Genomic DNA, 25,559 nt, shown 5'->3' with positions numbered 1-25,559 from the left:
GTAAAGCGTCTGGAATGTTGCACCCGAGTACCAGGGTACGAAAACTGAGACATATTTGAACACGTCTCCAGTTCACATGGTTGATCATACTCTGGGTTCCACATGCATGTTTTAGCTGAAGGAAGAATACCTTAAACCTGGAGAGTTGAGACCCGTGTAATGGGTACCATGCAATATGACTTCAAAGGGTCTTCATTTGCTCACCGAACCTCTCCAATCCTATCACTGCTGCGTTTATGCCCCTGTACACACGCTTCATTCTCTTTTGGAGACATAGCAATCCATAGGTTTTAAGATACTTACTAGTCAGGTACATTCTTAGGCGTTTAATATGCGGTGTTGAGTCCATTTCATTGAGCAAGGAGTAGCTCTTGTCTATTCCATATTTGGCTTAAGGAACTTTATCTGTGCTCATTTCAATCTCTGGTTTTATGCAGCACCCCAACTCACCTTTCCCCTTAAGCAAGCATAAGTTGGTTTTCTAAATTTGAGACCCTGTTCTGTTTTGGAATGCAGTTCCTGTGTAGCCAAGTTTACATTCCGTGTATTAGTGATATCTTATGATGTTTCTTTTTCTGTGTGACTTATTTCAGTTAGAATCATCGTACCTGAATCCACTCATTATGCTGCTACGGGCCTGATGACATAGATTTCATTGCTGAGTGATACTGCATTGTACGTAAGTACCACAAGTTCTTTATCCATTTTTCACTTTCTGTGATATTGAACTTGTACGGTAAACGAGGTTCTTGTAAACGGAGGTGTCCCAAACTTTGGGGTGGCTGTGTCTTTTTGATTTTAATTTCCCTAAGCTATAGGACCATAAGTGGAAGTGCCCTAGGCTCTGTTGCTTTGTTTTTTAGATGTTTCAGGAAACACCATACACTTCTCCCGAGTGGTTGTTGGCAATTTACATCCCACCCATCAGCATAACAAGGCTCCCAGTTCTCCATGGCCTGTCCTGCCTTTCTGGATTTTACACTTTTTTCAGATGGCCCTTTTGACCGGGGGGAAGTGAGACTTCATTGTAGTGCAGATTTCCTTTGCAAGCTTGCTTGGTTGGCCAAAAAGGGCGTATGCGTTTTTTCCTGAATATATTCAGGAAAAAACGCATACGCCCTTTTTGGCCAAGTGCATCATTGTGGACGTCCTGCCTCTTTTCCTATGCTTTCAATGCAATTCCAGTCTACCTCCTGAAATCGGTTTCCTGGAATTCTGCCCCGCTTTCAAGTCCTCTTGGCAGCCTTACTTCAGTCTATTTTTGGACGATAGCTGTCATTTATAACTCTGCAGGTTTGTGAATTACAGTGCCCCTGAGCTCCTTTCTTCAACTCGCTTTCTTGTGAGCTGGCCGCAACACCGCAGGATGGCTTCAGGCCCTAATCTGGTTCTGGCACGGCACGCTGAGCCTTTGGTTATTTCCTCTTCCTGGTGGGAAATGAGAGTTAAATTTGCCCGTCCAGACACCTCCAGCTAGTCTCTCATTGGTTCTCGCTATTCCTGTTCATCTTCCGCAGAAATTGCAAACTGGGCCAAACAGGAGGTTAAAGGCGCTGACTCTCCAAGTCGGGAGAGTGTTAGTAAAGCGTCTGGAATGTTGCACCCGAGTACCAGGGTAGGAAAACTGAGACATATTTGAACACGTCTCCCGTTCACATGGTTGATCGTACTCTGGGTTCCACATGCAGGTTTTAGCTGAAGGAAGAATACCTTAAACCTGGAGAGTTGAGACCCGTGTAATGGGTACCATGCAATATGACTTCAAAGGGTCTTCATTTGTTCACCGAACCTCTCCAATCCTATCACTGCTGCGTTTATGCCCCTGTACACATGATTGATTCTCTTTTGGAGACATAGCAATCCATAGGTTTTAAGATACTTACTAGTCAGGTACATTCTTAGGCGTTTAATATGCGGTGTTGAGTCCATTTCGTTGAGCAAGGAGTAGCTCTTGTGTATTCCATATTTGGCTTAAGGAACTTTATCTGTGCTCATTTCAATCTCTGGTTTTATACAGCACCCCAACTCACCTTTCCACTTAAGCAAGCATAAGTTGGTTTTCTAAATTTGAGACCCTGTTCTGTTTTGGAATGCAGTTCCTGTGTAGCCAAGTTTACATTCCGTGTATTAGTGATATCTTATGATGTTTCTTTTTCTGTGTGAATTATTTCAGTTAGAATCATCGTACCTGAATCCACTCATTATGCTGCTATGGGCCTGATGACATAGATTTCATTGCTGAGTGATACTGCATTGTACGTAAGTACCACAAGTTCTTTATCAATTTTTCACTTTCTGTGATATTGAACTTGTACGGTAAACGCGGTTCTTGTAAACGGAGGCGTCCCAAACTTTGGGGTGGCTGTGTCTTTTTGATTTTAATTTCCCTAAGCTATAGGACCATAAGTGGAAGTGCCCTAGGCTCTGTTGCTTTGTTTTTTAGATGTTTCAGGAAACACCATACACTTCTCCCGAGTGTCTGTTGGCAATTTACATCCCGCCCATCAGCATAACAAGGCTCCCAGTTCTCCATGGCCTGTCCTGCCTTTCTGGATTTTACACTTTTTTCAGATGGACCTTTTGACCGGGGAGAAGTGAGACTTCATTGTAGTGCAGATTTCCTTTGCAAGTTTGCTTGGTTGGCCAAAAAGGGCGTATGCGTTTTTTCCTGAATATATTCAGGAAAAAACGCATACGCCCTTTTTGGCCAAGTGCATCATTGTGGACGTTCTGCCTCTTTTCCTATGCTTTCAATGCAATTCCAGTCTACCTCCTGAAATCGGTTTCCTGCAATTCTGCCCCGCTTTCAAGTCCTCTTGGCAGCCTTACTTCAGTCTATTTTTGGACGATAGCTGTCATTTATAACTCTGCAGGTTTGTGAATTACAGTGCCCCTGAGCTCCTTTCTTCAACTCGCTTTCTTGTGACCTGGCCGCAACACCGCAGGATGGCTTCAGGCCCTAATCTTGTTCCGGCCCGGCATGGTGAGCCTTTGGTTAATTCCTCTTCCTGGTGGGAAATGAGAGTTAAATTTGCCCGTCCAGACACCTCCAGCTAGCCTCTCATTGGTTCTCGCTATTCCTGTTCATCTTCCGCAGAAATTGCAAACTGGGCCAAACAGGAGGTTAAAGGTGCTGACTCTCCAAGTGGGGAGAGTGTTAGTAAAGCGTCTGGAATGTTGCACCCGAGGACCAGGGTACGAAAACTGAGACATATTTGAACACGTCTCCCGATCACATGGTTGATCATACTCTGGGTTCCACAACCATGTTTTAGCTGAAGGAAGAATACCTAAAACCTGGGTAGTTGAAACCCGTGGAATGGGTACCATGCAATATGACTTCAAAGGGTCTTCATTTGCTCACCGAACCTCTCCATTCCTATCACTGCTGCGTTTATGCCCCTGTACACATGCCTGATTCCCCTTCAGAGACATAGCAATCCATAGGTTTTAAGATACTTACTAGTCAGGTACATTCTTAGGCGTTTAATATGCGGTGTTGAGTCCATTTCGTTGAGAAAGGAGTAGCTCTTGTCTATTCCATATTTGGTTTAAGGAAATTTATCTGTGCTCATTTCAATCTCTGGTTTTATGCAGCACCCCAACTCACCTTTACCCTTAAGCAAGCATAAGTTGGTTTTCTAAATTTGAGACCCTGTTCTGTTCTGTAATTCAGTTCCTCTGTAGCCAAGTTTCCATTCCGTGTATTACTGATATCTTATGATGTTTCTTTTTCTGTGTGACTTACTTCAGTTAGAATCATCATAACTGAATCCACTCATTGTGCTGCTAAGGGCCTGATGACATAGATTTCATTGCTGAGTGATACTGCATTGTACGTAAGTACCACAAGTTCTTTATCCATTTTTCACTTTCTGTGATATTGAACTTGTATGGTAAACGAGGTTCTTGTAAACGGAGGCGTCCCAAACTTTGGGGTGGCTGTGTCTTTTTGATTTTAATTTCCCTAAGCTATAGGACCATAAGTGGAAGTGCCCTAGGCTCTGTTGCTTTGTTTTTTAGATGTTTCAGGAAACACCATACACTTCTCCCGAGTGTCTGTTGGCAATTTACATCCCGCCCATCAGCATAACAAGGCTCCCAGTTCTCCATGGCCTGTCCTGCCTTTCTGGATTTTACACTTTTTTCAGATGGCCCTTTTGACCGGGGGGAAGTGAAACTTCATTGTAGTGCAGATTTCCTTTGCAAGCTTGCTTGGTTGGCCAAAAAGGGCGTATGCGTTTTTTCCTGAATATATTCAGGAAAAAACGCATACGCCCTTTTTGGCCAAGTGCATCATTGTGGACGTTCTGCCTCTTTTCCTATGCTTTCAATGCAATTCCAGTCTACCTCCTGAAATCGGTTTCCTGCAATTCTGCCCCGCTTTCAAGTCCTCTTGGCAGCCTTACTTCAGTCTATTTTTGGACGATAGCTGTCATTTATAACTCTGCAGGTTTGTGAATTACAGTGCCCCTGAGCTCCTTTCTTCAACTCGCTTTCTTGTGAGCTGGCCGCAACACCGCAGGATGGCTTCAGGCCCTAATCTGGTTCCGGCACGGCACGCTGAGCCTTTGGTTAATTCCTCTTCCGGGTGGGAAATGAGAGTTAAATTTGCCCGTCCAGACACCTCCAGCTAGTCTCTCATTGGTTCTCGCTATTCCTGTTCATCTTCTGCAGAAATTGCAAACTGGGCCAAACAGGAGGTTAAAGGGACTGACTCTCCAAGTGGGGAGAGTGTTAGTAAAGTGTCTGGAATGTTGCACCCGAGTACCAGGGTACGAAAACTGAGACATATTTGAACACGTCTCCCGATCACATGGTTGATCATACTCTGGGTTCCACATGCATGTTTTAGCTGAAGGAAGAATACCTAAAACCTGGGTAGTTGAAACCCGTGGAATGGGTACCATGCAATATGACTTCAAAGGGTCTTCATTTGCTCACCGAACCTCTCCAATCCTATCACTGCTGCGTTTATGCCCCTGTACACATGCTTGATTCCCCTTCGGAGACATAGCAATCCATAGGTTTTAAGATACTTACTAGTCAGGTACATTCTTAGGCGTTTAATATGGGGTTTTGAGTCCATTTCGTTGAGCAAGGAGTAGCTCTTGTCTATTCCATATTTGGCTTAAGGAACTTTATCTGTGCTCATTTCAATCTCTGGTTTTATGCAGCACCCCAACTCACCTTTCCCCTTAAGCAAGCATAAGTTGGTTTTCTAAATTTGAGACCCTGTTCTGTTTTGGAATGCAGTTCCTGTGTAGCCAAGTTTACTTTCCGTGTATTAGTGATATCTTATGATGTTTCTTTTTCTGTGTGACTTATTTCAGTTAGAATCATCGTACCTGAATCCACTCATTATGCTGCTACGGGCCTGATGACATAGATTTCATTGCTGAGTGATACTGCATTGTACGTAAGTACCACAAGTTCTTTATCCATTTTTCACTTTCTGTGATATTGAACTTGTACGGTAAACGAGGTTCTTGTAAACGGAGGCGTCCCAAACTTTGGGGTGGCTGTGTCTTTTTGATTTTAATTTCCCTAAGCTATAGGACCATAAGTGGAAGTGCCCTAGGCTCTGTTGCTTTGTTTTTTAGATGTTTCAGGAAACACCATACACTTCTCCCGAGTGTCTGTTGGCAATTTACATCCCGCCCATCAGCATAACAAGGCTCCCAGTTCTCCATGGCCTGTCCTGCCTTTCTGGATTTTACACTTTTTTCAGATGGCCCTTTTGACCGGGGGGAAGTGAGACTTCATTGTAGTGCAGATTTCCTTTGCAAGCTTGCTTGGTTGGCCAAAAAGGGCGTATGCGTTTTTTCCTGAATATATTCAGGAAAAAACGCATACGCCCTTTTTGGCCAAGTGCATCATTGTGGACGTTCTGCCTCTTTTCCTATGCTTTCAATGCAATTCCAGTCTACCTCCTGAAATCGGTTTCCTGCAATTCTGCCCCGCTTTCAAGTCCTCTTGGCAGCCTTACTTCAGTCTATTTTTGGACGATAGCTGTCATTTATAACTCTGCAGGTTTGTGAATTACAGTGCCCCTGAGCTCCTTTCTTCAACTCGCTTTCTTGTGACCTGGCCGCAACACCGCAGGATGGCCTCAGGCCCTAATCTGGTTCCGGCCCGGCATGCTGAGCCTTTGGTTAATTCCTCTTCCTGGTGGGAAATGAGAGTTAAATTTGCCTGTCCAGACACCTCCAGCTAGCCTCTCATTGGTTCTCGCTATTCCTGTTCATCTTCCGCAGAAATTGCAAACTGGGCCAAACAGGAGGTTAAAGGGACTGACTCTCCAAGTGGGGAGAGTGTTAGTAAAGCGTCTGGAATGTTGCACCCGAGTACCAGGGTACGAAAACTGAGACATATTTGAACACGTCTCCAGTTCACATGGTTGATCATACTCTGGGTTCCACATGCATGTTTTAGCTGAAGGAAGAATACCTTAAACCTGGAGAGTTGAGACCCGTGTAATGGGTACCATGCAATATGACTTCAAAGGGTCTTCATTTGCTCACCGAACCTCTCCAATCCTATCACTGCTGCGTTTATGCCCCTGTACACACGCTTCATTCTCTTTTGGAGACATAGCAATCCATAGGTTTTAAGATACTTACTAGTCAGGTACATTCTTAGGCGTTTAATATGCGGTGTTGAGTCCATTTCGTTGAGCAAGGAGTAGCTCTTGTCTATTCCATATTTGGCTTAAGGAACTTTATCTGTGCTCATTTCAATCTCTGGTTTTATGCAGCACCCCAACTCACCTTTCCCCTTAAGCAAGCATAAGTTGGTTTTCTAAATTTGAGACCCTGTTCTGTTTTGGAATGCAGTTCCTGTGTAGCCAAGTTTACATTCCGTGTATTAGTGATATCTTATGATGTTTCTTTTTCTGTGTGACTTATTTCAGTTAGAATCATCGTACCTGAATCCACTCATTATGCTGCTACGGGCCTGATGACATAGATTTCATTGTTGAGTGATACTGCATTGTACGTAAGTACCACAAGTTCTTTATCCATTTTTCACTTTCTGTGATATTGAACTTGTACGGTAAACGAGGTTCTTGTAAACGGAGGCGTCCCAAACTTTGGGGTGGCTGTGTCTTTTTGATTTTAATTTCCCTAAGCTATAGGACCATAAGTGGAAGTGCCCTAGGCTCTGTTGCTTTGTTTTTTAGATGTTTCAGGAAACACCATACACTTCTCCCGAGTGTCTGTTGGCAATTTACATCCCGCCCATCAGCATAACAAGGCTCCCAGTTCTCCATGGCCTGTCCTGCCTTTCTGGATTTTACACTTTTTTCAGATGGCCCTTTTGACCGGGGGGAAGTGAAACTTCATTGTAGTGCAGATTTCCTTTGCAAGCTTGCTTGGTTGGCCAAAAAGGGCGTATGCGTTTTTTCCTGAATATATTCAGGAAAAAACGCATACGCCCTTTTTGGCCAAGTGCATCATTGTGGACGTTCTGCCTCTTTTCCTATGCTTTCAATGCAATTCCAGTCTACCTCCTGAAATCGGTTTCCTGCAATTCTGCCCCGCTTTCAAGTCCTCTTGGCAGCCTTACTTCAGTCTATTTTTGGACAATAGCTGTCATTTATAACTCTGCAGGTTGGTGAATTACAGTGCCCCTGAGCTCCTTTCTTCAACTCGCTTTCTTGTGAGCTGGCCGCAACACCGCAGGATGGCTTCAGGCCCTAATCTGGTTCCGGCACGGCACGCTGAGCCTTTGGTTAATTCCTCTTCCTGGTGGGAAATGAGAGTTAAATTTGCCCGTCCAGACACCTCCAGCTAGCCTCTCATTGGTTCTCGCTATTCCTGTTCATCTTCCGCAGAAATTGCAAACTGGGCCAAACAGGAGGTTAAAGGTGCTGACTCTCCAAGTGGGGAGAGTGTTAGTAAAGCATCTGGAATGTTGCACCCGAGGACCAGGGTACGAAAACTGAGACATATTTGAACACGTCTCCCGATCACATGGTTGATCATACTCTGGGTTCCACATGCATGTTTTAGCTGAAGGAAGAATACCTAAAACCTGGGTAGTTGAAACCCGTGGAATGGGTACCATGCAATATGACTTCAAAGGGTCTTCATTTGCTCACCGAACCTCTCCAATCCTATCACTGCTGCGTTTATGCCCCTGTACACATGCTTGATTCCCCTTCGGAGACATAGCAATCCATAGGTTTTAAGATACTTACTAGTCAGGTACATTCTTAGGCGTTTAATATGCGGTGTTGAGTCCATTTCGTTGAGCAAGGAGTAGCTCTTGTCTATTCCATATTTGGCTTAAGGAACTTTATCTGTGCTCATTTCAATCTCTGGTTTTATGCAGCACCCCAACTCACCTTTCCCCTTAAGCAAGCATAAGTTGGTTTTCTAAATTTGAGACCCTGTTCTGTTTTGGAATGCAGTTCCTGTGTAGCCAAGTTTACATTCCGTGTATTAGTGATATCTTATGATGTTTCTTTTTCTGTGTGACTTATTTCAGTTAGAATCATCGTACCTGAATCCACTCATTATGCTGCTACGGGCCTGATGACATAGATTTCATTGCTGAGTGATACTGCATTGTACGTAAGTACCACAAGTTCTTTATCCATTTTTCACTTTCTGTGATATTGAACTTGTACGGTAAACGAGGTTCTTGTAAACGGAGGCGTCCCAAACTTTGGGGTGGCTGTGTCTTTTTGATTTTAATTTCCTTAAGCTATAGGACCATAAGTGGAAGTGCCCTAGGCTCTGTTGCTTTGTTTTTTAGATGTTTCAGGAAACACCATACACTTCTTCCGAGTGTCTGTTGGCAATTTACATCCCGCCCATCAGCATAACAAGGCTCCCAGTTCTCCATGGCCTGTCCTGCCTTTCTGGATTTTACACTTTTTTCAGATGGCCCTTTTGACCGGGGGGAAGTGAGACTTCATTGTAGTGCAGATTTCCTTTGCAAGCTTGCTTGGTTGGCCAAAAAGGGCGTATGCGTTTTTTCCTGAATATATTCAGGAAAAAACGCATACGCCCTTTTTGGCCAAGTGCATCATTGTGGACGTTCTGCCTCTTTTCCTATGCTTTCAATGCAATTCCAGTCTACCTCCTGAAATCGGTTTCCTGCAATTCTGCCCCGCTTTCAAGTCCTCTTGGCAGCCTTACTTCAGTCTATTTTTGGACGATAGCTGTCATTTATAACTCTGCAGGTTTGTGAATTACAGTGCCCCTGAGCTCCTTTCTTCAACTCGCTTTCTTGTGACCTGGCCGCAACACCGCAGGATGGCTTCAGGCCCTAATCTTGTTCCGGCCCGGCATGCTGAGCTTTTGGTTAATTCCTCTTCCTGGTGGGAAATGAGAGTTAAATTTGCCCGTCCAGACACCTCCAGCTAGCCTCTCATTGGTTCTCACTATTCCTGTTCATCTTCCGCAGAAATTGCAAACTGGGCCAAACAGGAGGTTAAAGGGACTGACTCTCCAAGTCGGGAGAGTGTTAGTAAAGCGTCTGGAATGTTGCACCCGAGTACCAGGGGAGGAAAACTGAGACATATTTGAACACGTCTCCCGATCACATGGTTGATCATACTCTGGGTTCCACATGCATGTTTTAGCTGAAGGAAGAATACCTTAAACCTGGAGAGTTGAGACCCGTGTAATGGGTACCATGCAATATGACTTCAAAGGGTCTTCATTTGCTCACCGAACCTCTCCAATCCTATCACTGCTGCGTTTATGCCCCTGTACACACGCTTGATTCTCTTTTGGAGACATAGCAATCCATAGGTTTTAAGATACTTACTAGTCAGGTACATTCTTAGGCGTTTAATATGCGGTGTTGAGTCCATTTCATTGAGCAAGGAGTAGCTCTTGTCTATTCCATATTTGGCTTAAGGAACTTTATCTGTGCTCATTTCAATCTCTGGTTTTATGCAGCACCCCAACTCACCTTTCCCCTTAAGCAAGCATAAGTTGGTTTTCTAAATTTGAGACCCTGTTCTGTTTTGGAATGCAGTTCCTGTGTAGCCAAGTTTACATTCCGTGTATTAGTGATATCTTATGATGTTTCTTTTTCTGTGTGACTTATTTCAGTTAGAATCATCGTACCTGAATCCACTCATTATGCTGCTACGGGCCTGATGACATAGATTTCATTGCTGAGTGATACTGCATTGTACGTAAGTACCACAAGTTCTTTATCCATTTTTCACTTTCTGTGATATTGAACTTGTACGGTAAACGAGGTTCTTGTAAACGGAGGCGTCCCAAACTTTGGGGTGGCTGTGTCTTTTTGATTTTAATTTCCCTAAGCTATAGGACCATAAGTGGAAGTGCCCTAGGCTCTGTTGCTTTGTTTTTTAGATGTTTCAGGAAACACCATACACTTCTCCCGAGTGTCTGTTGGCAATTTACATCCCGCCCATCAGCATAACAAGGCTCCCAGTTCTCCATGGCCTGTCCTGCCTTTCTGGATTTTACACTTTTTTCAGATGGCCCTTTTGACCGGGGGGAAGTGAGACTTCATTGTAGTGCAGATTTCCTTTGCAAGCTTGCTTGGTTGGCCAAAAAGGGCGTATGCGTTTTTTCCTGAATATATTCAGGAAAAAACGCATACGCCCTTTTTGGCCAAGTGCATCATTGTGGACGTTCTGCCTCTTTTCCTATGCTTTCAATGCAATTCCAGTCTACCTCCTGAAATCGGTTTCCTGCAATTCTGCCCCGCTTTCAAGTCCTCTTGGCAGCCTTACTTCAGTCTATTTTTGGACGATAGCTGTCATTTATAACTCTGCAGGTTTGTGAATTACAGTGCCCCTGAGCTCCTTTCTTCAACTCGCTTTCTTGTGAGCTGGCCGCAACACCGCAGGATGGCTTCAGGCCCTAATCTGGTTCCGGCACGGCACGCTGAGCCTTTGGTTAATTCCTCTTCCTGGTGGGAAATGAGAGTTAAATTTGCCCGTCCAGACACCTCCAGCTAGCCTCTCATTGGTTCTCGCTATTCCTGTTCATCTTCCGCAGAAATTGCAAACTGGGCCAAACAGGAGGTTAAAGGTGCTGACTCTCCAAGTGGGGAGAGTGTTAGTAAAGCGTCTGGAATGTTGCACCCGAGGACCAGGGTACGAAAACTGAGACATATTTGAACACGTCTCCCGATCACATGGTTGATCATACTCTGGGTTCCACATGCATGTTTTAGCTGAAGGAAGAATACCTAAAACCTGGGTAGTTGAAACCCGTGGAATGGGTACCATGCAATATGACTTCAAAGGGTCTTCATTTGCTCACCGAACCTCTCCAATCCTATCACTGCTGCGTTTATGCCCCTGTACACATGCTTGATTCCCCTTCGGAGACATAGCAATCCATAGGTTTTAAGATACTTACTAGTCAGGTACATTCTTAGGCGTTTAATATGCGGTGTTGAGTCCATTTCGTTGAGCAAGGAGTAGCTCTTGTCTATTCCATATTTGGCTTAAGGAACTTTATCTGTGCTCATTTCAATCTCTGGTTTTATACAGCACCCCAACTCACCTTTCCCCTTAAGCAAGCATAAGTTGGTTTTCTAAATTTGAGACCCTGTTGTGTTTTGGAATGCAGTTCCTGTGTAGCCAAGTTTACATTCCGTGTATTAGTGATATCTTATGATGTTTCTTTTTCTGTGTGACTTATTTCAGTTAGAATCATCGTACCTGAATCCACTCATTATGCTGCTACGGGCCTGATGACATAGATTTCATTGCTGAGTGATACTGCATTGTACGTAAGTACCACAAGTTCTTTATCCATTTTTCACTTTCTGTGATATTGAACTTGTACGGTAAACGAGGTTCTTGTAAACGGAGGCGTCCCAAACTTTGGGGTGGCTGTGTCTTTTTGATTTTAATTTCCCTAAGCTATAGGACCATAAGTGGAAGTGCCCTAGGCTCTGTTGCTTTGTTTTTTAGATGTTTCAGGAAACACCATACACTTCTCCCGAGTGTCTGTTGGCAATTTACATCCCGCCCATCAGCATAACAAGGCTCCCAGTTCTCCATGGCCTGTCCTGCCTTTCTGGATTTTACACTTTTTTCAGATGGCCCTTTTGACCGGGGGGAAGTGAAACTTCATTGTAGTGCAGATTTCCTTTGCAAGCTTGCTTGGTTGGCCAAAAAGGGCGTATGCGTTTTTTCCTGAATATATTCAGGAAAAAACGCATACGCCCTTTTTGGCCAAGTGCATCATTGTGGACGTTCTGCCTCTTTTCCTATGCTTTCAATGCAATTCCAGTCTACCTCCTGAAATCGGTTTCCTGCAATTCTGCCCCGCTTTCAAGTCCTCTTGGCAGCCTTACTTCAGTCTATTTTTGGACGATAGCTGTCATTTATAACTCTGCAGGTTTGTGAATTACAGTGCCCCTGAGCTCCTTTCTTCAACTCGCTTTCTTGTGAGCTGGCCGCAACACCGCAGGATGGCTTCAGGCCCTAATCTGGTTCCGACCCGGCATGCTGAGCCTTTGGTTAATTCCTCTTCCTGGTGGGAAATGAGAGTTAAATTTGCCCGTCCAGACACCTCCAGCTAGCCTCTCATTGGTTCTCGCTATTCCTGTTCATCTTCCGCAGAAATTGCAAACTGGGCCAAACAGGAGGTTAAAGGGACTGACTCTCCAAGTCGGGAGAGTGTTAGTAAAGCGTCTGGAATGTTGCACCCGAGTACCAGGGGTGGAAAACTGAGACATATTTGAACACGTCTCCCGATCACATGGTTGATCATACTCTGGGTTCCACATGCATGTTTTAGCTGAAGGAAGAATACCTTAAACCTGGAGAGTTGAGACCCGTGTAATGGGTACCATGCAATATGACTTCAAAGGGTCTTCATTTGCTCACCGAACCTCTCCAATCCTATCACTGCTGCGTTTATGCCCCTGTACACACGCTTGATTCTCTTTTGGAGACATAGCAATCCATAGGTTTTAAGATACTTACTAGTCAGGTACATTCTTAGGCGTTTAATATGCGGTGTTGAGTCCATTTCATTGAGCAAGGAGTAGCTCTTGTCTATTCCATATTTGGCTTAAGGAACTTTATCTGTGCTCATTTCAATCTCTGGTTTTATGCAGCACCCCAACTCACCTTTCCCCTTAAGCAAGCATAAGTTGGTTTTCTAAATTTGAGACCCTGTTCTGTTTTGGAATGCAGTTCCTGTGTAGCCAAGTTTACATTCCGTGTATTAGTGATATCTTATGATGTTTCTTTTTCTGTGTGACTTATTTCAGTTAGAATCATCGTACCTAAATCCACTCATTATGCTGCTACGGGCCTGATGACATAGATTTCATTGCTGAGTGATACTGCATTGTACGTAAGTACCACAAGTTCTTTATCCATTTTTCACTTTCTGTGATATTGAACTTGTACGGTAAACGAGGTTCTTGTAAACGGAGGCGTCCCAAACTTTGGGGTGGCTGTGTCTTTTTGATTTTAATTTCCCTAAGCTATAGGACCATAAGTGGAAGTGCCCTAGGCTCTGTTGCTTTGTTTTTTAGATGTTTCAGGAAACACCATACACTTCTCCCGAGTGTCTGTTGGCAATTTACATCCCGCCCATCAGCATAACAATGCTCCCAGTTCTCCATGGCCTGTCCTGCCTTTCTGGATTTTACACTTTTTTCAGATGGCCCTTTTGACCGGGGGGAAGTGAGACTTCATTGTAGTGCAGATTTCCTTTGCAAGCTTGCTTGGTTGGCCAAAAAGGGCGTATGCGTTTTTTCCTGAATATATTCAGGAAAAAACGCATACGCCCTTTTTGGCCAAGTGCATCATTGTGGACGTTCTGCCTCTTTTCCTATGCTTTCAATGCAATTCCAGTCTACCTCCTGAAATCGGTTTCCTGCAATTCTGCCCCGCTTTCAAGTCCTCTTGGCAGCCTTACTTCAGTCTATTTTTGGACGATAGCTGTCATTTATAACTCTGCAGGTTTGTGAATTACAGTGCCCCTGAGCTCCTTTCTTCAACTCGCTTTCTTGTGAGCTGGCCGCAACACCGCAGGATGGCTTCAGGCCCTAATCTGGTTCCGGCACGGCACGCTGAGCCTTTGGTTAATTCCTCTTCCTGGTGGGAAATGAGAGTTAAATTTGCCCGTCCAGACACCTCCAGCTAGCCTCTCATTGGTTCTCGCTATTCCTGTTCATCTTCCGCAGAAATTGCAAACTGGGCCAAACAGGAGGTTAAAGGTGCTGACTCTCCAAGTGGGGAGAGTGTTAGTAAAGCGTCTGGAATGTTGCACCCGAGGACCAGGGTACGAAAACTGAGACATATTTGAACACGTCTCCCGATCACATGGTTGATCATACTCTGGGTTCCACATGCATGTTTTAGCTGAAGGAAGAATACCTAAAACCTGGGTAGTTGAAACCCGTGTAATGGGTACCATGCAATATTACTTCAAAGGGTCTTCATTTGCTCACCGAACCTCTCCAATCCTATCACTGCTGCGTTTATGCCCCTGTACAGATGCTTGATTCCCCTTCGGAGACATAGCAATCCATAGGTTTTAAGATACTTACTAGTCAGGTACATTCTTAGGCGTTTAATATGCGGTGTTGAGTCCATTTCGTTGAGCAAGGAGTAGCTCTTGTCTATTCCATATTTGGCTTAAGGAACTTTATCTGTGCTCATTTCAATCTCTGGTTTTATGCAGCACCCCAACTCACCTTTCCCCTTAAGCAAGCATAAGTTGGTTTTCTAAATTTGAGACCCTGTTCTGTTTTGGAATGCAGTTCCTGTGTAGCCAAGTTTACATTCCGTGTATTAGTGATATCTTATGATGTTTCTTTTTCTGTGTGACTTATTTCAGTTAGAATCATCGTACCTGAATCCACTCATTATGCTGCTACGGGCCTGATGACATAGATTTCATTGCTGAGTGATACTGCATTGTACGTAAGTACCACAAGTTCTTTATCCATTTTTCACTTTCTGTGATATTGAACTTGTACGGTAAACGAGGTTCTTGTAAACGGAGGCGTCCCAAACTTTGGGGTGGCTGTGTCTTTTTGATTTTAATTTCCCTAAGCTATAGGACCATAAGTGGAAGTGCCCTAGGCTCTGTTGCTTTGTTTTTTAGATGTTTCAGGAAACACCATACACTTCTCCCGAGTGTCTGTTGGCAATTTACATCCCGCCCATCAGCATAACAAGGCTCCCAGTTCTCCATGGCCTGTCCTGCCTTTCTGGATTTTACACTTTTTTCAGATGGCCCTTTTGACCGGGGGGAAGTGAAACTTCATTGTAGTGCAGATTTCCTTTGCAAGCTTGCTTGGTTGGCCAAAAAGGGCGTATGCGTTTTTTCCTGAATATATTCAGGATAAAACGCATACGCCCTTTTTGGCCAAGTGCATCATTGTGGACGTTCTGCCTCTTTTCCTATGCTTTCAATGCAATTCCAGTCTACCTCCTGAAATCGGTTTCCTGCAATTCTGCCCCGCTTTCAAGTCCTCTTGGCAGCCTTACTTCAGTCTATTTTTGGACGATAGCTGTCATTTATAACTCTGCAGGTTTGTGAATTACAGTGTCCCTGAGCTCCTTTTTTCAACTCGCTTTCTTGTGAGCTGGCCGCAACACCGCAGGATGGCTTCAGGCCCTAATCTGGTTCCGGCACGGCACGCTGAGCCTTTGGTTAATTCCTCTTCCTGGTGGGAAATGAGAGTTAAATTTGCCCGTTCAGACACCTCCAGCTAGTCTCTCATTGGTTCTCGCTATTCCTGTTCATCTTCCACAGAAATTGCAAACTGGGCCAAACAGGAGGTTAAAGGTGCTGACTCTCCAAGTGGGGAGAGTGTTAGTAAAGCATCTGGAATGTTGCACCCGAGTACCAGGGTACGAAAACTGAGACATATTTGAACACGTCTCCCGATCACATGGTTGATCATACTCTGGGTTCCACATGCATGTTTTAGCTGAAGGAAGAATACCTAAAACCTGGGTAGTTGAAACCCGTGGAATGGGTACCATGCAATATGACTTCAAAGGGTCTTCATTTGCTCACCGAACCTCTCCAATCCTATCACTGCTGCGTTTATGCCCCTGTACACATGCTTGATTCCCCTTCGGAGACATAGCAATCCATAGGTTTTAAGATACTTACTAGTCAGGTACATTCTTAGGTGTTTAATATGCGGTGTTGAGTCCATTTCGTTGAGCAAGGAGTAGCTCTTGTCTATTCCATATTTGGCTTAAGGAACTTTATCTGTGCTCATTTCAATCTCTGGTTTTATGCAGCACCCCAACTCACCTTTCCCCTTAAGCAAGCATAAGTTGGTTTTCTAAATTTGAGACCCTGTTCTGTTTTGGAATGCAGTTCCTGTGTAGCCAAGTTTACATTCCGTGTATTAGTGATATCTTATGATGTTTCTTTTTCTGTGTGACTTATTTCAGTTAGAATCATCGTACCTGAATCCACTCATTATGCTGCTACGGGCCTGATGACATAGATTTCATTGCTGAGTGATACTGCATTGTACGTAAGTACCACAAGTTCTTTATCCATTTTTCACTTTCTGTGATATTGAACTTGTACGGTAAACGAGGTTCTTGTAAACGGAGGCGTCCCAAACTTTGGGGTGGCTGTGTCTTTTTGATTTTAATTTCCCTAAGCTATAGGACCATAAGTGGAAGTGCCCTAGGCTCTGTTGCTTTGTTTTTTAGATGTTTCAGGAAACACCATACACTTCTCCCGAGTGTCTGTTGGCAATTTACATCCCGCCCATCAGCATAACAAGGCTCCCAGTTCTCCATGGCCTGTCCTGCCTTTCTGGATTTTACACTTTTTTCAGATGGCCCTTTTGACCGGGGGGAAGTGAGACTTCATTGTAGTGCAGATTTCCTTTGCAAGCTTGCTTGGTTGGCCAAAAAGGGCGTATGCGTTTTTTCCTGAATATATTCAGGAAAAAACGCATACGCCCTTTTTGGCCAAGTGCATCATTGTGGACGTTCTGCCTCTTTTCCTATGCTTTCAATGCAATTCCAGTCTACCTCCTGAAATCGGTTTCCTGCAATTCTGCCCCGCTTTCAAGTCCTCTTGGCAGCCTTACTTCAGTCTATTTTTGGACGATAGCTGTCATTTATAACTCTGCAGGTTTGTGAATTACAGTGCCCCTGAGCTCCTTTCTTCAACTCGCTTTCTTGTGAGCTGGCCGCAACACCGCAGGATGGCTTCAGGCCCTAATCTGGTTCCGGCACGGCATGCTGAGCCTTTGGTTAATTCCTCTTCCTGGTGGGAAATGAGAGTTAAATTTGCCCGTCCAGACACCTCCAGCTAGCCTCTCATTGGTTCTCGCTATTCCTGTTCATCTTCCGCAGAAATTGCAAACTGGGCCAAACAGGAGGTTAAAGGTGCTGACTCTCCAAGTGGGGAGAGTGTTAGTAAAGCATCTGGAATGTTGCACCCGAGGACCAGGGTACGAAAACTGAGACATATTTGAACACGTCTCCCGATCACATGGTTGATCATACTCTGGGTTCCACATGCATGTTTTAGCTGAAGGAAGAATACCTAAAACCTGGGTAGTTGAAACCCGTGGAATGGGTACCATGCAATATGACTTCAAAGGGTCTTCATTTGCTCACCGAACCTCTCCAATCCTATCACTGCTGCGTTTATGCCCCTGTACACATGCTTGATTCCCCTTCGGAGACATAGCAATCCATAGGTTTTAAGATACTTACTAGTCAGGTACATTCTTAGGTGTTTAATATGCGGTGTTGAGCCCATTTCGTTGAGAAAGGAGTAGCTCTTGTCTATTCCATGTTTGGCTTAAGGAACTTTATCTGTGTTCATTTCAATCTCTGGTTTTATGCAGCACCCCAACTCACCTTTCCCCTTAAGCAAGCATAAGTTGGTTTTCTAAATTTGAGACCCTGTTCTGTTCTGTAATTCAGTTCCTTTGTAGTCAAGTTTCCATTCCGTGTATTACTGATATCTTATGATGTTTCTTTTTCTGTGTGACTTACTTCAGTTAGAATCATCATACCTGAATCCACTCATTGTGCTGCTACGGGCCTGATGACATAGATTTCATTGCTGAGTGATATTGCTTTGTAAGTGAATACCACAACTTTTTTATCCATTTTTCACTTTCTGCGATGTTGAACTTGTACTGTAAACGAGGTTCTTGTAAACAGAGCCGTTCCAAACTTTGGGGTGGCTGTGTCTTTTTGATTTTAATTTCCCTAAGCTATAGGACCATAAGTGGAAGTGCCCTAGGCTCTGTTGCTTTGTTTTTTAGATGTTTCAGGAAACACCATACACTTCTCCCTAGTGTCTCTTGGCAATTTACATCCCGCCCATCAGCATAACAAGGCTCCCAGTTCTCCATGGCCTGTCCTGCCTTTCTGGATTTTACACTTTTTTCAGATGGCCCTTTTGACCGGGGGGAAGTGAGACTTCATTGTAGTGCAGATTTCCTTTGCAAGCTTGCTTGGTTGGCCAAAAAGGGCATATGCGTTTTTTCCTGAATATATTCAGGAAAAAACGCATATGCCCTTTTTGGCCAAGTGCATCATTGTGGACGTTCTGCCTCTTTTCCTATGCTTTCAATGCAATTCCAGTCTACCTCCTGAAATCGGTTTCCTGCAATTCTGCCCCGCTTTCAAGTCCTCTTGGCAGCCTTACTTCAGTCTATTTTTGGACGATAGCTGTCATTTATAACTCTGCAGGTTTGTGAATTACAGTGCCCCTGAGCTCCTTTCTTCAACTCGCTTTCTTGTGACATGGCCGCAACACCGCAGGATGGCTTCAGGCCCTAATCTTGTTCCGGCCCGGCATGCTGAGCCTTTGGTTAATTCCTCTTCCTGGTGGGAAATGAGAGTTAAATTTGCCCTTCCAGACACCTCCAGCTAGCCTCTCATTGGTTCTCGCTATTCCTGTTCATCTTCCGCAGAAATTGCAAACTGGGCCAAACAGGAGGTTAAAGGGACTGACTCTCCAAGTCGGGAGAGTGTTAGTAAAGCGTCTGGAATGTTGCACCCGAGTACCAGGGGAGGAAAACTGAGACATATTTGAACACGTCTCCCGATCACATGGTTGATCATACTCTGGGTTCCACATGCATGTTTTAGCTGAAGGAAGAATACCTTAAACCTGGAGAGTTGAGACCCGTGTAATGGGTACCATGCAATATGACTTCAAAGGGTCTTCATTTGCTCACCGAACCTCTCCAATCCTATCACTGCTGCGTTTATGCCCCTGTACACACGCTTGATTCTCTTTTGGAGACATAGCAATCCATAGGTTTTAAGATACTTACTAGTCAGGTACATTCTTAGGCGTTTAATATGGGGTTTTGAGTCCATTTCGTTGAGCAAGGAGTAGCTCTTGTCTATTCCATATTTGGCTTAAGGAACTTTATCTGTGCTCATTTCAATCTCTGGTTTTATGCAGCACCCCAACACACCTTTCCCCTTAAGCAAGCATAAGTTGGTTTTCTAAATTTGAGACTCTTTTCTGTTTTGGAATGCAGTTCCTGTGTAGCCAAGTTTACATTCCGTGTATTAGTGATATCTTATGATGTTTCTTTTTCTGTGTGACTTATTTCAGTTAGAATCATCGTACCTGAATCCACTCATTATGCTGCTACGGGCCTGATGACATAGATTTCATTGCTGAGTGATACTGCATTGTACGTAAGTACCACAAGTTCTTTATCCATTTTTCACTTTCTGCGATGTTGAACTTGTACTGTAAATGAGGTTCTTGTAAACAGAGGCGTCCCAAACTTTGGGGTGGCTGTGTCTTTTTGATTTTAATTTCCCTAAGCTATAGGACCATAAGTGGAAGTGCCCTAGGCTCTGTTGCTTTGTTTTTTAGATGTTTCAGGAAACACCATACACTTCTCCCGAGTGTCTGTTGGCAATTTACATCCCGCCCATCAGCATAACAAGGCTCCCAGTTCTCAATGGCCTGTTGCCTTTCTGGATTTTACACTTTTTTCAGATGGCCCTTTTGACCGGGGGGAAGTGAGACTTCATTGTAGTGCAGATTTCCTTTGCAAGCTTGCTTGGTTGGCCAAAAAGGGCGTATGCGTTTTTTCCTGAATATATTCAGGAAAAAACGCATACGCCCTTTTTGGCCAAGTGCATCATTGTGGACGTTCTGCCTCTTTTCCTATGCTTTCAATGCAATTCCAGTCTACCTCCTGAAATCGGTTTCCTGCACTTTTGCCCCGCTTTCAAGTCCTCTTGGCAGCCTTACTTCAGTCTATTTTTGGACGATAGCTGTCATTTATAACTCTGCAGGTTTGTGAATTACAGTGCCCCTGAGCTCCTTTCTTCAACTCGCTTTCTTGTGAGCTGGCCGCAACACCGCAGGATGGCTTCAGGCCCTAATCTTGTTCCGGCCCGGCATGCTGAGCCTTTGGTTAATTCCTCTTCCTGGTGGGAAATGAGAGTTAAATTTGCCCGTCCAGACACCTCCAGCTAGCCTCTCATTGGTTCTCGCTATTCCTGTTCATCTTCCGCAGAAATTGCAAACTGGGCCAAACAGGAGGTTAAAGGGACTGATTCTCCAAGTAGGGAGAGTGTTAGTAAAGCGTCTGGAATGTTGCACCCGAGTACCAGGGGAGGAAAACTGAGACATATTTGAACACGTCTCCCGTTCACATGGTTGATCATACTCTGGGTTCCACATGCATGTTTAGCTGAAGGAAGAATACCTTAAACCTGGAGAGTTGAGACCCATGGAATGGGTACCATGCAATATGACTTCAAAGGGTCTTCATTTGCTCACTGAACCTCTCCAATCCTATCACTGCTGCGTTTATGCCCCTGTACACACGCTTGATTCTCTTTTGGAGACATAGCAATCCATAGGTTTTAAGATACTTACTAGTCAGGTACATTCTTAGGCATTTAATATGGGGTTTTGAGTCCATTTTGTTGAGCAAGGAGTAGCTCTTGTCTATTCCATATTTGGCTTAAGGAACTTTATCTGTGCTCATTTCAATCTCTGGTTTATGCAGCACCCGAACTCACCTTTCCCCTTAAGCAAGCATAAGGTGGTTTTCTAAATTTGAGACCCTGTTCTGTTTTGGAATGCAGTTCCTGTGTAGCCAAGTTTACATTCCGTGTATTAGTGATATCTTATGATGTTTCTTTTTCTGTGTGACTTATTTCAGTTAGAATCATCGTACCTGAATCCACTCATTATGCTACTACGGGCCTGATGACATAGATTTCATTGCTGAGTGATACTGCATTGTACGTAAGTACCACAAGTTCTTTATCCATTTTTCACTTTATGTGATATTGAACTTGTACGGTAAACGGGGTTCTTGTAAACGGAGGCGTCCCAAACTTTGGGGTGGCTGTGTCTTTTTGATTTTAATTTCCCTATGCTATAGGACCATAAATGGAAGTGCCCTAGGCTCTGTTGCTTTGTTTTTTAGATGTTTCAGGAAACACCATACACTTCTCCCGAGTGTCTGTTGGCAATTTACATCCCGCCCATCAGCATAACAAGGCTCCCAGTTCTCCATGGCCTGTCCTGCCTTTCTGGATTTTACACTTTTTTCAGATGGCCCTTTTGACCGGGGGGAAGTGAGACTTCATTGTAGTGCAGATTTCCTTTGCAAGCTTGCTTGGTTGGCCAAAAAGGGCGTATGCGTTTTTTCCTGAATATATTCAGGAAAAAACGCATACGCCCTTTTTGGCCAAGTGCATCATTGTGGACGTTCTGCCTCTTTTCCTATGCTTTCAATGCAATTCCAGTCTACCTCCTGAAATCGGTTTCCTGCAATTCTGCCCCGCTTTCAAGTCCTCTTGGCAGCCTTACTTCAGTCTATTTTTGGACGATAGCTGTCATTTATAACTCTGCAGGTTTGTGAATTACAGTGCCCCTGAGCTCCTTTCTTCAACTCGCTTTCTTGTGAGCTGGCCGCAACACCGCAGGATGGCTTCAGGCCCTAATCTGGTTCTGGCACGGCACGCTGAGCCTTTGGTTAATTCCTCTTCCTGGTGGGAAATGAGAGTTAAATTTGCCCGTCCAGACACCTCCAGCTAGTCTCTCATTGGTTCTCGCTATTCCTGTTCATCTTCCGCAGAAATTGCAAACTGGGCCAAACAGGAGGTTAAAGGTGCTGACTCTCCAAGTGGGGAGAGTGTTAGTAAAGCGTCTGGAATGTTGCACCCGAGTACCAGGGTACGAAAACTGAGACATATTTGAACACGTCTCCCGTTCACATGGTTGATCATACTCTGGGTTCCACATGCATGTTTTAGCTGAAGGAAGAATACCTAAAACCTGGGTAGTTGAAACCCGTGGAATGGGTACCATGCAATATGACTTCAAAGGGTCTTCATTTGCTCACCGAACCTCTCCAATCCTATCACTGCTGCGTTTATGCCCCTGTACACATGCTTGATTCTCTTTCGGAGACATAGCAATCCATAGGTTTTAAGATACTTACAAGTCAGGTACATTCTTAGGCGTTTAATATGCGATGTTGAGTCCATTTCGTTGAGCAAGGAGTAGCTCTTGTCTATTCCATATTTGGCTTAAGGAACTTTATCTGTGCTCATTTCAATCTCTGGTTTTATGCAGCACCCCAACTCACATTTACCCTTAAGCAAGCATAAGTTGTTTTTCTAAATTTGAGACCCTGTTCTGTTCTGTAATTCAGTTCCTGTGTAGCCAAGTTTACATTCCGTGTATTACTGATATCTTATGATGTTTCTTTTTCTGTGTGACTTATTTCAGTTAGAATCATCATACCTGAATCCACTCATTGTGCTGCTAAGGGCCTGATGACATAGATTTCATTGCTGAGTGATATTGCTTTGTAAGTGAATACCACAACTTCTTTATGCATTTTTCACTTTCTGCGATGTTGAACTTGTACTGTAAACGAGGTTCTTGTAAACAGAGCCGTTCCAAACTTTGGGGTGGCTGTGTCTTTTTGATTTTAATTTCCCTAAGCTATAGGACCATAAGTGGAAGTGCCCTAGGCTCTGTTGCTTTGTTTTTTAGATGTTTCAGGAAACACCATACACTTCTCCCAAGTGTCTGTTGGCAATTTACATCCCGCCCATCAGCATAACAAGGCTCCCAGTTCTCAATGGCCTGTTGCCTTTCTGGATTTTACACTTTTTTCAGATGGCCCTTTTGACCGGGGGGAAGTGAGACTTCATTGTAGTGCAGATTTCTTTTGCAAGCTTGCTTGGTTGGCCAAAAAGGGCGTATGCGTTTTTTCCTGAATATATTCAGGAAAAAACGCATACGCCCTTTTTGGCCAGGTGCATCATTGTGGACGTTCTGCCTCTTTTCCTATGCTTTCAATGCAATTCCAGTCTACCTCCAGAAATCGGTTTCCTGCATTCTGCCCCGCTTTCAAGTCCTCTTGGCAGCCTTACTTCAGTCTATTTTTGGACGATAGCTGTCATTTATAACTCTGCAGGTTTGTGAATTACAGTGCCCCTGAGCTCCTTTCTTCAACTCGCTTTCTTTTGAGCTGGCCGCAACACCGCAGGATGGCTTCAGGCCCTAATCTGGTTCCGGTACAGCACGCTGAGCCTTTGGTTATTTCCTCTTCCTGTTGGGAAATGAGAGTTAAATTTGCCCGTCCAGACACCTCCAGCTAGTCTCTCATTGGTTCTCGCTATTCCTGTTCATCTTCCGCAGAAATTGCAAACTGGGCCAAACAGGAGGTTAAAGGGAGTGACTCTCCAAGTGGGGAGAGTGTTAGTAAAGCGTCTGGAATGTTGCACCCGAGTACCAGGGGAGGAAAACTGAGACATATTTGAACACGTCTCCCGATCACATGGTTGATCATACTCTGGGTTCCACATGCATGTTTTAGCTGAAGGAAGAATACCTAAAACCTGGGTAGTTGAAACCCGTGGAATGGGTACCATGCAATATGACTTCAAAGGGTCTTCATTTGCTCACCGAACCTCTCCAATCCTATCACTGCTGCGTTTATGCCCCTGTACACATGCTTGATTCTCTTTCGGAGACATAGCAATCCATAGGTTTTAAGATACTTACTAGTCAGGTACATTCTTAGGCGTTTAATATGCGGTGTTGAGTCCATTTCGTGGAGCAAGGAGTAGCTCTTGTCTATTCCATATTTGGCTTAAGGAACTTTATCTGTACTCATTTCAATCTCTGGTTTTATGCAGCAACCCAACTCACCTTTCCCCTTAAGCAAGCATAAGTTGGTTTTCTAAATTTGAGAACCTGTTCTGTTTTGGAATTCAGTTCCTGTGTAGCCAAGTTTACATTCCGTGTATTAGTGATATCTTATGATGTTTCTATTTCTGTGTGACTTATTTCAGTTAGAATCATCGTACCTGAATCTACTCATTATGCTGCTACGGGCCTGATGACATAGATTTCATTGCTGAGTGATACTGCATTGTACGTAAGTACCACAAGTTCTTTATCCATTTTTCACTTTCTGCGATGTTGAACTTGTACTGTAAACGAGGTTCTTGTAAACAGAGCCGTTCCAAACTTTGGGGTGGCTGTGTCTTTTTGATTTTAATTTCCCTAAGCTATAGGACCATAAGTGGAAGTGCCCTAGGCTCTGTTGCTTTGTTTTTTAGATGTTTCAGGAAACACCATACACTTCTCCCGAGTGTCTGTTGGCAATTTACATCCCGCCCATCAGCATAACAAGGCTCCCAGTTCTCAATGGCCTGTTGCCTTTCTGGATTTTACACTTTTTTCAGATGGCCCTTTTGACCGGGGGGAAGTGAGACTTCATTGTAGTGCAGATTTCCTTTGCAAGCTTGCTTGGTTGGCCAAAAAGAGCGTATGCGTTTTTTCCTGATTATATTCAGGAAAAAACGCATACGCCCTTTTTGGCCAAGTGCATCATTGTGGACGTTCTGCCTCTTTTCCTATGTTTTCAATGCAATTCCAGTCTACCTCCTGAAATCGGTTTCCTGCAATTCTGCCCCGCTTTCAAGTCCTCTTGGCAGCCTTACTTCAGTCTATTTTTGGACGATAGCTGTCATTTATAACTCTGCAGGTTTGTGAATTACAGTGCCCCTGAGCTCCTTTCTTCAACTCGCTTTCTTTTGAGCTGGCCGCAACACCACAGGATGGCTTCAGGCCCTAATCTGGTTCCGGCCCGGCATGCTGAGCCTTTGGTTAATTCCTCTTCCTGGTGGGAAATGAGAGTTAAATTTGCCCGTCCAGACACCTCCAGCTAGTCTCTCATTGGTTCTCGCTATTCCTGTTCATCTTCCGCAGAAATTGCAAACTGGGCCAAACAGGAGGTTAAAGGGACTGACTCTCCAATTGGGGAGAGTGTTAGTAAAGCGTCTGGAATGTTGCACCCGAGTACCAGGGGAGGAAAACTGAGACATATTTGAACACGTCTCCCTATCACATGGTTGATCATACTCTAGGTTCCACATGCATGTTTTAGCTGAAGGAAGAATACCTTAAACCTGGGTAGTTGAAACCCGTGGAATGGGTACCATGCAATATGACTTCAAAGGGTCTTCATTTGCTCACCGAACCTCTCCAATCCTAGCACTGCTGCGTTTATGCCCCTGTACACATGCTTGATTCTCTTTTGGAGACATAGCAATCCATAGG

The sequence above is a fragment of the Delphinus delphis genome, chromosome 12 (genome assembly GCF_949987515.2).
Source record: "Delphinus delphis chromosome 12, mDelDel1.2, whole genome shotgun sequence".
In the NCBI taxonomy this organism is placed as follows: domain Eukaryota; kingdom Metazoa; phylum Chordata; class Mammalia; order Artiodactyla; family Delphinidae; genus Delphinus; species Delphinus delphis.
This window is presented reverse-complemented; position numbering follows the sequence as displayed.